The following is an 11,858-nucleotide window of genomic DNA, read 5'->3' on the forward strand; positions in this document are numbered from 1 at the left end:
CTAGTTCAGGGCACAAAGCAGCTTCTCCTTAGCCATTTTTCATGTTGTGGCAGTGATTGGGGCATTGGGACTTCCCTGTTTTAACCCCTTTGGACTAAATAGGAATATTTCATTGTAGAACTTCCCCTACCATTGAACAAGAAAGTCTGTCTCAAAAAGGACTGGGTTATTTGAGGGACACATCTCCCCAGTTAAATGCACGGATTATGGAGAGTTCCAATACTTCTCCTCCTGTTGCAAGATTGATATTTTATTTTTGCATTAAATAACTGCCATTCAAATGATTGTGTGGAATGCAGTTGTGCAAGCATCAAAAGTACTAACTGGAGCAGGCCCAAGGCAATTGCTAATGCTGAGTGACATATCACCATCTCTATCTCTACCTCTATCGACTTTTTGAAATTGTGTCTAAAATAAGTGTGTGTATGTTCACACATGTATGATGTCTTAAAATGCTCCTCTGTTGCTCCAGGGAAGCATAGGAGTTCTTTTCCTTCTTTTTCTTCCTCCTGAAATGGCCATTTTGATTTTAAAAATATTGTTCTTGGAACTTTGCCTTTCCTATCTCTCTATGCTGGAGCAGAATTCTCTGTTTATTCCTTAAAGCAACTAATGCTGTACCTTTCAGATGCTTTGGGGTGCCAAGTGCTTGAATGCTCAACAACCATAACTCCTTCAGCCTAGAAGGATAGGGTTTCTGGGAATTAGAATCGTCAAGCATCTGGAGATGCCAAGCTGGGCAAAGTTACTTCAAATTAATATGCAGAAGTACCTCTTTCCTCTTTTTCAACCACAATACAAGTGGGGTGGGGTGGGGGAACACGGGTGTGTGTAATGGATCCATACAATAGCAGCTACTCTCTATAATAATCAGAGTTGTGGTCCTGATATATCTAAAGAGAAAAGTTTGAATTATTTTCAGATGAAGCAATCAGAAGTGCAAGAATGAGAATATTTTGTAGTAGGTTTTGCTACAGCACAACTTAAAACAAAACAAGTTTGTCTCCAAAGAGACCAAGTTATTTGAGGAATTGCCTCTCCCCAATTACATCTTTTCTTTGTTTTTTTATTTCTTTTATTGTTTCTTCAAATGAGTTCTAACTCCTGTGACTTCCTGCACCTCCTTTCAAGCAACATTTTTCGGAAGCAGTTTACCATTGCTTCCTCCTTCCTAGGGCTGAGAGAGAGTGACTGGCCGAAAGTCACTCAGTAAAAACTCATGGTCTCCCCAATTCTAGCCTGGTGCTTTAACTACTACCCTAAACTGGCTCTTTTAATTATGTCTACCCATCCTATTAGGTGTGACAGGAAAGGTGTGTTTCAAATCCAAATTTCTTACAGGATGCCACCTGATAGGGCCCAGGAAGAGAACCTTTTCTGTCATGTCACCTTTCATTCAGGGCATTGTTCTCTGGGAGACAACACTGATCTTATTGAGCTTATACAGTGGTTATGCCGATTGGTGCAATTTTTTTTATACCTCAGCTACGATTAAGTTTTTATATATTTATAGCAGTACAGTATTTATATAGTTTTATGTATAACGTTTATATTACATTTGGATTGGAATTCTAAGCCTGATGATGTCATATAGTATTTGAGATGGGTGGCTATGTAAATGGAAATAATAAATAAATACTAATAAATGTATGGTATTATTATGCTGTTGTAAACCACCCAGAGTCTCTTAGGTGAGATGGCGGTGTACAAATTTAATAAATAAGTTGACACAGGCAAATTAGAGGATATCCCATTGTGAGGCAGTCTATTTTTAAATTAATTTATTAGTATGTTTTTATTGCTTTTGAAAGCTCCAGCTGAGTTGATTTAGTTCAATTTGTTGGGCAGATGTGACTTTAAATGTTTGGGGGGAAATGAGCTAGACTCTTATGTGTATGTGCATGATTCTGGGTGTGGGTGTGCTTAATTGAAGGATTTTGAAAGGCTTCTGTGACCTTTTAAGGATAAAATAGTGAATAACAACAAACTGTATTTTTATCCTTATTCCACTATCCACAATGCAGGCAACATAACCCTGCCATCATTCTCTGAGAAAGTGTCCTAATTTTCTTCTATTTCATAAAAGACTGCACAGTGCAGTTCCTTCAGTAAACATAATAAATTATAAGCTTATATTAGGGACAAAAATATTAATTTCCTAGCCACAGGTGGTACACGATGATTTTAAAAATAAAAATAAAAAAATGGCAGGTTCAAATACAATTAAACTATTCCTTGTCCTCATTAACAAATAAATCATGTTTATTTTATTGGAGCCTTTTTGTAAGTCAGTGTGTTTAAAATCTCAGCCTAAAGCCACACTCCTGTACAGCCAGTTCTCTGTATAATTATATACCAGTGAGACTTATTTCCGAGTGTTCTTTTGTAATTTTTTTTTATAACAGCAATCACTCCTCAGGAAAAAAAAATGGGGGCTGATTTTTTTTTATCAACAATTCTGTTTTAATATCTTCAGCAAATTATATCTATAACAACTCGGAAAGAATCGGAACCGGGGAGGCAATCTTGAAAGGGGAGGGAAAGCACGCATACAAATACGCGCGCGCGCGCACACACACACACACATCAGGAATAACGCAATCTGTTATAATTATGAGCCAAATAGGAATTTTCACAATCCGAAAGTGCATGTGAAATTATTCCAACAGAGAATAAGGAACGAGCGAATACTGTTAATGAAATCGTAGGTTTCCTCCCAATACCGGTAGAATCCCCTAGGCGGTCATTTTAAAGAGAACTTGGAAGAAAGTCCCATTTATTTCAACGAATCTTCCCAATAGGTTGCTAGGGCAAAATGATCGGGGCGCCGGGGCTGGCTGGGAAGGAACGGTTTTGTTGTTGTTTTTTAAGTTCCCAGGACACACACTTACAGATGGCTTCCCCCCCCTTTTTTTTTGCAGCCTATTATGCGACCATTTTCTCTTCAACATTAATTATGCGCAATTACCTTCCCCTGCCGCGCTCCCCCTCCCCCCCAAGTCCTTCCCCCCCCCCTAACCTGCCCTTTCATAAGACAGCCGAGGTCACAAGTCGGTTTGTGGGTCCAAATCGTCTTAACTTCAAGTGGGCTGTCATTTGCGTGTTGGGGGGCCAACAGTTTAAGTTTTCAACAGCCTGCTAATAATCCCCACCACCCCCACGACCCACGACGTGCTTCGTGTCCAAGAAACAGATCTCCTCGGGGAACGAGGAGGCTCTTCTCGGCTTTACTTAGATGCTTCCCTAATGTAGCCTAATTACTTATAAACTCTGGAAACAATTTGCTTGCCGTCCTTTGAAGTGAAACAGACAAGTTGGCCACGCTAAGAGTGGCTCTCTAATTGTTTTCTTCATCCGCGGCAACGATGGGGAATCTGGGTGGAAAGGCTGGAGGCTGGTTGGGAAAAGAGAAATTAGAAACTAGACCAAGCGCATTTAAAGTAGGTGGTAATGAAAAAAAAGGTCAGGCGAGTAATCTCGGGTACAGGTGGGCGACTGTGTTAACAATCCACGCTTGTGGAAATTAAATACTGCCCTCCTCTCCAGACAGCAGCTCCGATTCCATCGGGAGGTGAAAGAAAGGAAAGGGGGCCTGAACATCCAGGATCGAGGGCGCTGGTACCAAATTCTAGCTGGGTCGGTGCAATCCAGGAATCAAAAGGAGGAGAGTTCAGACAGCGCCGTTGCTGCTGCTGCTGTTGCTGCTGCCATCCCCAGATGCCCGTGAAGACTAGCCCAGGGTTTAGATTGCCTTCAAGCAGGCGCTGAGCCCACAGCGGCAGTCAAGATGAAGTCAAGAGCGGCTTCATCACTGGAGGTTTTTCAGAAGAGATTGGGCAGCCATTTGTCTGAGATGGTGTGCTTGTCTCCTGGTTGAGCAGGGGGGGTTGGACTAGAAGACCTCCAAGGTTCCTTCCAGCTCTATTCTGAATTGTGCGTGTGTGGGGGGGGAGATAGCCTCTGCCCTTGGCAAGCCAGTGCCAAGCTTGGAAGTGGCGAGAGTGCGAAAGGATCCCCCGAGGGGGTTGGGCCCTCTTTCCTCCCCTTTTCCTTTTTAACCAGCGCATGATTTTGGAGAGGCGGCGGGAAAACATGCGCGCGCGTGTCTTAACAGAGAATATCCTAACATCTCTTTGGGGATCCGGGAATTTATTTCTCCCCTGTCCAGAGAAGCGCCCGGGTAAGCTCCCAGCGCGGAAGACCTAAGTGCATTTCCCGGAAGCGACGTCCATTGAAATCAGCGGAACTTACTTCCAATAATCGCGGGGCGGGAGGCGATCCCAGGCCGTGTGTGCCCTCAAACGCCAGTGGGCGAGGCCTGAGCACGCCTCGCGCGTCACTCTCCCGCGCTTGATATAACTTCGCGTCCCGTCTCCGGTAGGAAGCTGAATCTCCGCTGAGTCCTGTGCCTGAGCACTATGGACGTCTCCTTTGAAGTTACTCACTCCTTTTTTTAACAGGCGACCCTCGAAGGAGAGAAACCTCGCCTCCCCCATCTCCAAAGGCGCCCCCTTCCACTGCTTCCGGTGGGGATCCCACGGGCTCGCGCCCCCTGTTCCAAGCCCTTGTCTTCGCCACCCACCTGCGCTGCCCCGCTACTCTTAGGGGCAACAGGCGAAGAAGGAGAGGCGGGAGACGCTCAGCGGTAGCAGAAGTCAGTCTCTCGCCTTCTCAGTGGCTATTTGCGCCTCTGCGCTCCGCTGGGCCCAGCACTTCGCCGCCTGTCCCTTGTTTATTTGGATGTCATCTTCCTAACGTGGCGGAAACGAAGTGCGCTCTCAATCTGCGGCTGGCGAGAGGCCACTTTCGCCTTTCGCTCGGGGGTGCGCGCCGGTAACGAGCCAGGCAGCAACCGGCTTAAGGCGGGAGCCTTGCCTTCGTCTTTGTGATCCTCACCGTCTCCTTTAGAGTCTCGGCCCTTCAATAAATCCGGCGCGTACTACCCCACCCGCCAATAAAACTACAGAGGACAGAAAAACCCCGTGTTGTTTTCTTTCTCGTCTGCCAGCTCTGCCTTTCAGTTTCTTCCCACTCACCCCGGCCCCCGCCGTCTTCACGGAATCTGTTTCCAACTCTTAAAACACCTGGCCCCGGTGGCTGGATTCTCTACCTGGGACCCCACAGTCAGTTTCTGAATTCCCATGAATTATCCCCGCGTAGTGATCTGTATCTGGCAGTTGTGTCTCCCAGGCGAAGCTCATCCCGTCCGGTCACACCGATTGACTGGAGCGAGGCTCCTGCGCTGTAGTTCCCTTACTCCGGATTTCTTCCGGAGTACATTTTTGCTGTCGAGGGCTAAGGTTCAACCCTTTGCCGTTAAGGGAGCGGGGAGTAATTTGGTGGTTGTCTGGCGCCCTGACTTGACAAAAGATCGTTCCTTAAGACTCTTGGGAACGAGTCCCAGCCAGCCTTCTAAGCGAAGGGGCTGCGGCATTGGCAGGACAACGACCACGAGCACCCCTTCGCCTCCTTCTCCCCCACAACTTCACCCACTCACAAGAGCACAGCCGCGCGGAGGGAACAAGCCAGCGCCGTGTTTAGCTGCAATACAATTGCCTTCAAGCTCTTTCGTCCGGTTTGCAAGCGAGAAAGCGTTCGTTAATACGGGAAGTTGCAGCCTGGCGGACTGGTCACCCCTCCGCTTGTGAGCCAGGGCTTTGTGAACGGGCACCTCGATAAGAGAGGTGAGTCAGGAAACGAGCCATTTCGCGGAGACAATGATGTGGTTTTGCTTCCTTCCTATATATATATAAAAAAAACCAAACAAAAAACAAGAGTCATCTATCAAATCTGCCTGTCAGTGCTCCCCCCTGCCCGCTTTTCATATGGATTTCCCTTCACCCGGCAGTTAGCATGTGAGGCCCCACAAGCGATAAATGTGTGTGTGTGTGTGTGTGTGTGTGTGCAGACACACATGTATGTATGTATGCACACGCAAATATACATGCACACATACACATATATAATACACATTTCAAAAACCAAATCCCCACCCCCGCCCAAGCCAGACACGTTTAATCATTGTTTAGGACAGAAGTGGGCGGCCGCTCTGCAGAGACCCATTTTCTATATATAAAATGTCCAAATTTCAGAGCCTGGATTGGGCCCCACCGAATAACTGGACCTTGGGAGCTACCCAAAAAGGCATTGTGCAAATTACGCCAAGAAATTAAACAAGGAAGAAACGGTTGTGGCTGTTTCTTTTGTCTTCCGTTGTTTGTCTGGCAACAGGAGATTGTCCGATCTCTTCTCAACACACTTTAAGCTGACTTATCCGACCGAGAGTTTTTCTAGTGATTCTGGAACTTTTCAATTTTAAAGCTGTTTTTTTAAAAAAGCAGGAAGGAAGGAAGGAAAGGAAGAAATTAAAATTCTTAATAACATTTATTCTCAACCTCATAGTTGCTTTTTCATTTGATAAAAAAAATCAAGTAATTGTTTTAAATATAAAAAAAAAAAAATCAGAAGAGCAGCTCCTAAAACCATGATGGGGGTCGAGGAGAATAAAAATAAGTATTTGGGAGGAAAAGGAACAGCGTTTCTCTGACGTCTAGAAAGGACATAATTTATTTGTCCCAGGTCGCATTACCATTGTTGAAAAAGACTTCGTAAACAGCGAAAGGGGGAGGCGCAGGAAAAGCCAGCTTGCAGGTCATTTTGCTCCTCCCCCCATCTGTAATCAATCACTGGCAAAAAAAAAAAAAAAAAGAGAGGCAGAAATACTGTAAATATTCTATAGATTAAAATGCAAATAAAAGGTAGAATATGAAGCATTATCATGATAATCAAATATTTAATAACTGTAAATCAGGAGTGGTTTTGTTGATGCAGCTGTTTATATGGTTTTTTGAAAAAATGTTAATATAAGATTTGTTCTATAAATAATTTCTAACCTGAGAATGATTTTTCATTATTTTAACCAAGATTTCCTGGCATGAAATATTATTCCTCCTCTCTTTTAAAATTATTCTGGATGAACGACTCATTTTGATTGATTTATTGGGGGTAGGGAGAAGAAAGAGGATATCCTCGAAAATGTAATTCAAACATAGCATAACATTCGCATGATGATCCATATCAAGCGGTTCTTTCAAAATACAGCCAAGAGTGTTTCTGTTTATATAGCTGCACTACTGATAGAAAGGCAGGTAGAGGTGGGAGAACGATTAGATTTATAAAAATAGGAGAATCTCACAAAATGACTTTTACTTTCAGACTGAAATAAGAACCAAAGGAAGGTGCAGCTCCAAAGCTGTGACAAAGACCTCCTAAACCAAGCAGCTTTGCCTGGCGGGTATCTTTTCTTCCAAAATGCTTTTATTTTTTGTTCTCCCTCCAAAAAAATGAAAAAAGAAAATAAAAACTAGGAGTTGTTTATGTACTGCTGCTGCCAATTTGGCAAATTTTCACTGCTTGTCTAAGTCAAGGACATTGGAGTGCAGAGGATTCCCCCAAACTACTCAGCTAAAACTGGTGACTGAGTTAATATGATTAGCTCCCCTCACCATTCAGTGGGAATAGGTGCAATTCTGTGTGTGTGCTGTCAATTCCATCCATTTGCAATGGTTCAACTCTGAAGCCTTAAATAAGCCCCCTCTTTTTGGTGCGGGGGGTGTGGATTGGAAGAGACGCATTCTTATTTCTTATTGGGATATTGAAGCATCTTTCTGCCTTCAATTAAATTTCCCTTCTCAGGCAATGCATTCTTAATATGTCTTGTGCCTTAATTCTAAGGGCATTTGCCCAGATTCAGGTATCACATTTGGCAAACAGGCCTGGGGACACCAGATTAAGTGGAGGTGTGCTTGGGAGGTGTCTAGCCAAAGCGGCTATGACCAACTGTATGGGCAGGGTGAAATATAAAGCTCGACCAAGATGGGCATGGGAGTTAAGTGCATTACGATAACCAGAAGCAATTTTTATCTAAAGAAAGATATGCAATTTTACCTAAAGAAGGGAATTGCAATCAAATAATTTTTTTTCTTGAAATATGAAATGCGGTTTTTTGTTTTTTTTTTACTTATCCGCCACATCCAAAAACCGGGGCGATGGGGAGGGGGAAGGATGATTGAGAGAAAGATTATCAAATGCAGAAAAGAGTTCGAATTTCCAAAACTTGCGTTTTCAATGGGGTGGGACCTTTTGGATACTCCTTCATGGCACAGTCTGAACAAGCAACCTTGGCAGAGATCTCTGCTCGATCCCCGAGAGGGCAATTTAAAGAGAGGAGCAGGAATGACGCATTGGAATCAGGGTCTTTTCGGTTCCGTTGAAATCAACAGGTCCGCAGTCTACAGGTTTACAAGTCCATTTTCAGCTCCGCAAAAGCACATTCTCACATCAACAGCTCTCCTTTCTATTCCCACTCCTTGCGACCTCTTGGGTTTATTTCTTCGCGGAGTGTCCTAATCTCACGCCGAGCCAATATGCCATTCTGTTTAGCTAGCCAGGATATTTATTTTTCCCCTTGCCAGCTGGTAACGGGATCATTTCAGGAGGATGAGCTGGGAAGGGAGGGTCTCAGGTTCCAGCTTTAGAAGGCAGGTTGGTTTATTCTTTCTACTCAGGTACGGGGATGAAACAGTGAATCGTCGGCTACCTGGAGCGGAATAGTCAGAGAAGCTGGGAGGCGATCCGCCTTAAATTTGCAATCCACATTCATTAAGCGGAAAAATACTAGTGTCAGAAAAGCTGGGTCTCGCTGGAAGGGCTAGGAAAAAAGGCCGGTGCTGAAGATAGTTCCCAGATAGTGTGTCTACCAATTACTCTTTGGAGTTCCCTTTATCAAAAAAAAAGTGGTAGTTGCAGGGAACGAGGAATATTAAAGAGAGAGTGGGGGGAGGGAGGGAGGGAGGGAGAGAGAGAGAGAGGGAGAGAGAGAGAGAGAAAGAAAGACAGAAAAAGAAAGAAAGAAAGAAAGAAAGAAAGAAAGAAAGAAAGAAAGAAAGAAAGAAAGAAAGAAAGAAAGAAAGAAAGAAAGAAAGAAAGAAAGAAAAGGAGGGTCATAAGTGCTTATTCACTACTTTCCTCTGCCCACTTGTGACAGCGGAGCACACTTCTCATCAGGAAGGACTAGTCCTTCCTTCGTTGAAATGCAAGGCAGGGAGCGGTTCTGAATTTTAGCAAAAAGCTTACCTAAACCTCGGGAAAAGAGAGGAAAATGACGATTTCCTTATACAATCAGGTACCTCACTCACCCAACCAACCCCCAATTCAGAACAGCTCTTCTGTTTCTGTGGAGTTTGTGTGTGTGCGTGGATACACACAAACAGGGCTTGTGTATCTCCTGACCCTACAATGCACAGTTCAGTTTCATTGATCATCTCTCTCCCCCTACCTCACCCCTCCCCTTTATGAGATAATGCAATTACAAACATCAATAAGGAGCTGCAAGGGGAATCATTATGCGGTGACAGTGATAAATGACGGTGCAGAAATAGCATGCTTTTTTTCGAACAATCCAGGCGCTCAGGGGCTTTGGGGGGCTGAACACAGTCACCAAGGAAACAGATGACATCCAAAATGGCACCAAAGGAAAAAAAATGAGCAGTCTTTTCGTCTAGGCTCCCCTCCCCGTCTTCCAAAGAGTTAGTTTTGGCTTTAGAAACAGCTGCCACACAGGCATTTAGTTATTTCACACATTAAAGCCCTGGAAGATTTTCTCCGTCCACTACATAAAATACAAAGCTGCTGACTTGCTTAGGAGTTTATTAACTACCTTGCAGGAAGGGCTTCGCAAAGCCTTTCAAAGCAGACCTCCTGCTATCCGCCTTTTGGGACAAATATTCTGTGCGGCTAGAGGGTTCGGTTCTCCCTTTCACCTTTGTCGCCCAATTTCTCTGTTCTCTCCCCCACCCCCACCCCGGCCTTTTACGCATATTCATACGCACATTTACAAGGGAAAAGTACCCTCCATCTCCTTGTAATAGTTGTGTGTCTTTATAAACAGAACAAAAATGGTGTGTGTGTGTGTGTGAGAGAGAGAGATCTTCCAGATACTGACCGGAACCCCAACAAAGTCACACTTAGAAAAAGAGAAAACGCAGGTATATCACACGGGCTAATTGGCGGGGGGGGACAACAACTTTCCAAAAAGGTTCAGATACAATGCTTCACACGAACCTTCCCGAGAGGGGAGAGTGAATGATAATCGTACCCTTTTTGTTGTCCTTAGAAGCCCTCTGATATTCTTTTTATTAAGGCTTTAAAGGAATTCAGAGAAATTTCCTTTGCTGGAAAACTTTGTTCTCATCAAGGTGCTTGCGTTGGGAAGGAAAGTCTCGAAACTGGCTGAATAGACGTTTATTTTATGTACTACTGAAGAGGAAGAGAAAAGCAAATATTCATTCGAGTCGAACTAGAATTCGAACAAAATCTAACCCTGCTCTCGTTTCATTTACCTTTGTTAGACTCGGGTGGATCCACGTGTATATTGCCCACATTTTATTTGAGTTTGGGTTCAAAGAGAGAGGTGGTATGATCAGCCGAGAATGGCTTCATTTTGTTAATTTTACGAGGGAGCATCCATATTCTTATAAAACCAGGTAGCACCTGAGAAGCAAAAATCTTACCTTTCTAAGGAAAGTTGCAATTTTGCGAACATGGGCTCTATGGATTATTAAAGCATTATTTATCCACCCAGCACCTCGGGTTTGGAGGAAAGAGGGAAAATTCTCAGTATCTCCTCTCAAACACACAAAGCATTTTCCTAACGTTCCTCTCGAGGGTCTCCAAATCTTCGTCCGAGATTTGGGACCGGGCAGTAGGGAAGAAGAGAGCACTCGCTTTAGCTTTGTTTTTCGGGATACTTCAGGGATTTTCGACGGAAGCTGACACTTCGCTGGAAAAACTCCAGCTAGCTTCCCCGCACGCGTTTTAAGGGGATCCCTCTAAGCCCACGCACATTCACACGTTCTCGCGGTTGCGCGACTTTCGGGAGGCAAGCGGCGAGGCGACCAAACGTGAGGCGACAACTCTTGAATTGTCTCCACATCGACCCTGTTTGTTTGTTTGACCTGGCTAGAGCCGAAAAGTATTTGTTCGGGCTCTCTTACACACCGACACACAGAGGCACCGCGCGGAAACTTGCATAAGACGAGACGCCTCCCGCCTCATCGTACGGGATTCTGGTCCCCGAAGTGCCCCCAGGGAGAGTCGAGGAAAGGCGGCGGGGACGTCTTTGTCCCCTTTAGGTTAAAGTCCAAGGCCAGGTGGGCCCCGGATTGGACTCCGGAGTGAGAAGCGGAGGCGAGGGAGACGATGGTGGAAAAGGGGGGGGACTCGCTCTCCCCGCGCTTCCATTTTCTCTGGGGAGGCTGCGGGCGGAGTGAGGGGCAGGATAGCAACAGACCCAGACTGTGGTGGGCTTCCCACAGCCCGACGGCCGTTTTTCGTAACAGGCACGTATTGCCGACGACCTGCTCGGAGAGTACGGATAGGTCTCCCTTTTTCCTGAGGCCCATTTCTTTCCCTCTTTTTTTTTTTTTTTTTTTGGCGTTTCGAGGACCAGAGCGAAAGGAGTTTCGCTGGGACCTTTTAAACACTTCGTCCGGGTTTCTTGTTTTTGGGGGTGCGCGGAAAGAGTCAAAGCGTGACAGTGAAAGGAAAAATAAAGAGACCACGCTGAAGCCGAGATGAGTCCCAATTCACTTCGGACCGACCACTGGTTTCCCTTTCGGGCGGTTTTTTTTTTTTTTTTCAGGCGACCAGAGTTGCAGGTAGGGAAGAGAACACGGGAGGGGTGGGCGCCTTCGCCCGACTCCCGATTCAAGAGACCTCCGCCTCATATCTGACAAGAGAGCCCGCTCAGCGACAGGGACTGCTCAGTGAGCCTTCCGTAGCTAAGGGCCCTCCCGCTC

The 11,858-nt window shown here is 45.2% G+C and overlaps 1 long non-coding RNA gene across 1 annotated transcript; it reads right to left on the reverse strand.

Moving 5' to 3' along the window:
* Window positions 1–781: 781 nt before the first annotated feature.
* On the reverse strand, window positions 782–5,814 carry LOC148133054 (uncharacterized). The gene is made up of 3 exons (XR_015746353.1): window positions 4,252–5,814; window positions 3,290–3,394; window positions 782–893 (listed from the first exon to the last, which is right to left on the reverse strand). It is a non-coding gene; the product is annotated as an uncharacterized LOC148133054 (long non-coding RNA).
* Window positions 5,815–11,858: the final 6,044 nt, after the last annotated feature.

Source organism: Notechis scutatus, chromosome 1, assembly GCF_049901735.1.
Source record: "Notechis scutatus isolate UNSWTSFEM ecotype Mainland chromosome 1, rNotScu1.2, whole genome shotgun sequence".
Classification (NCBI taxonomy): Eukaryota; Metazoa; Chordata; class Lepidosauria; order Squamata; family Elapidae; genus Notechis; species Notechis scutatus.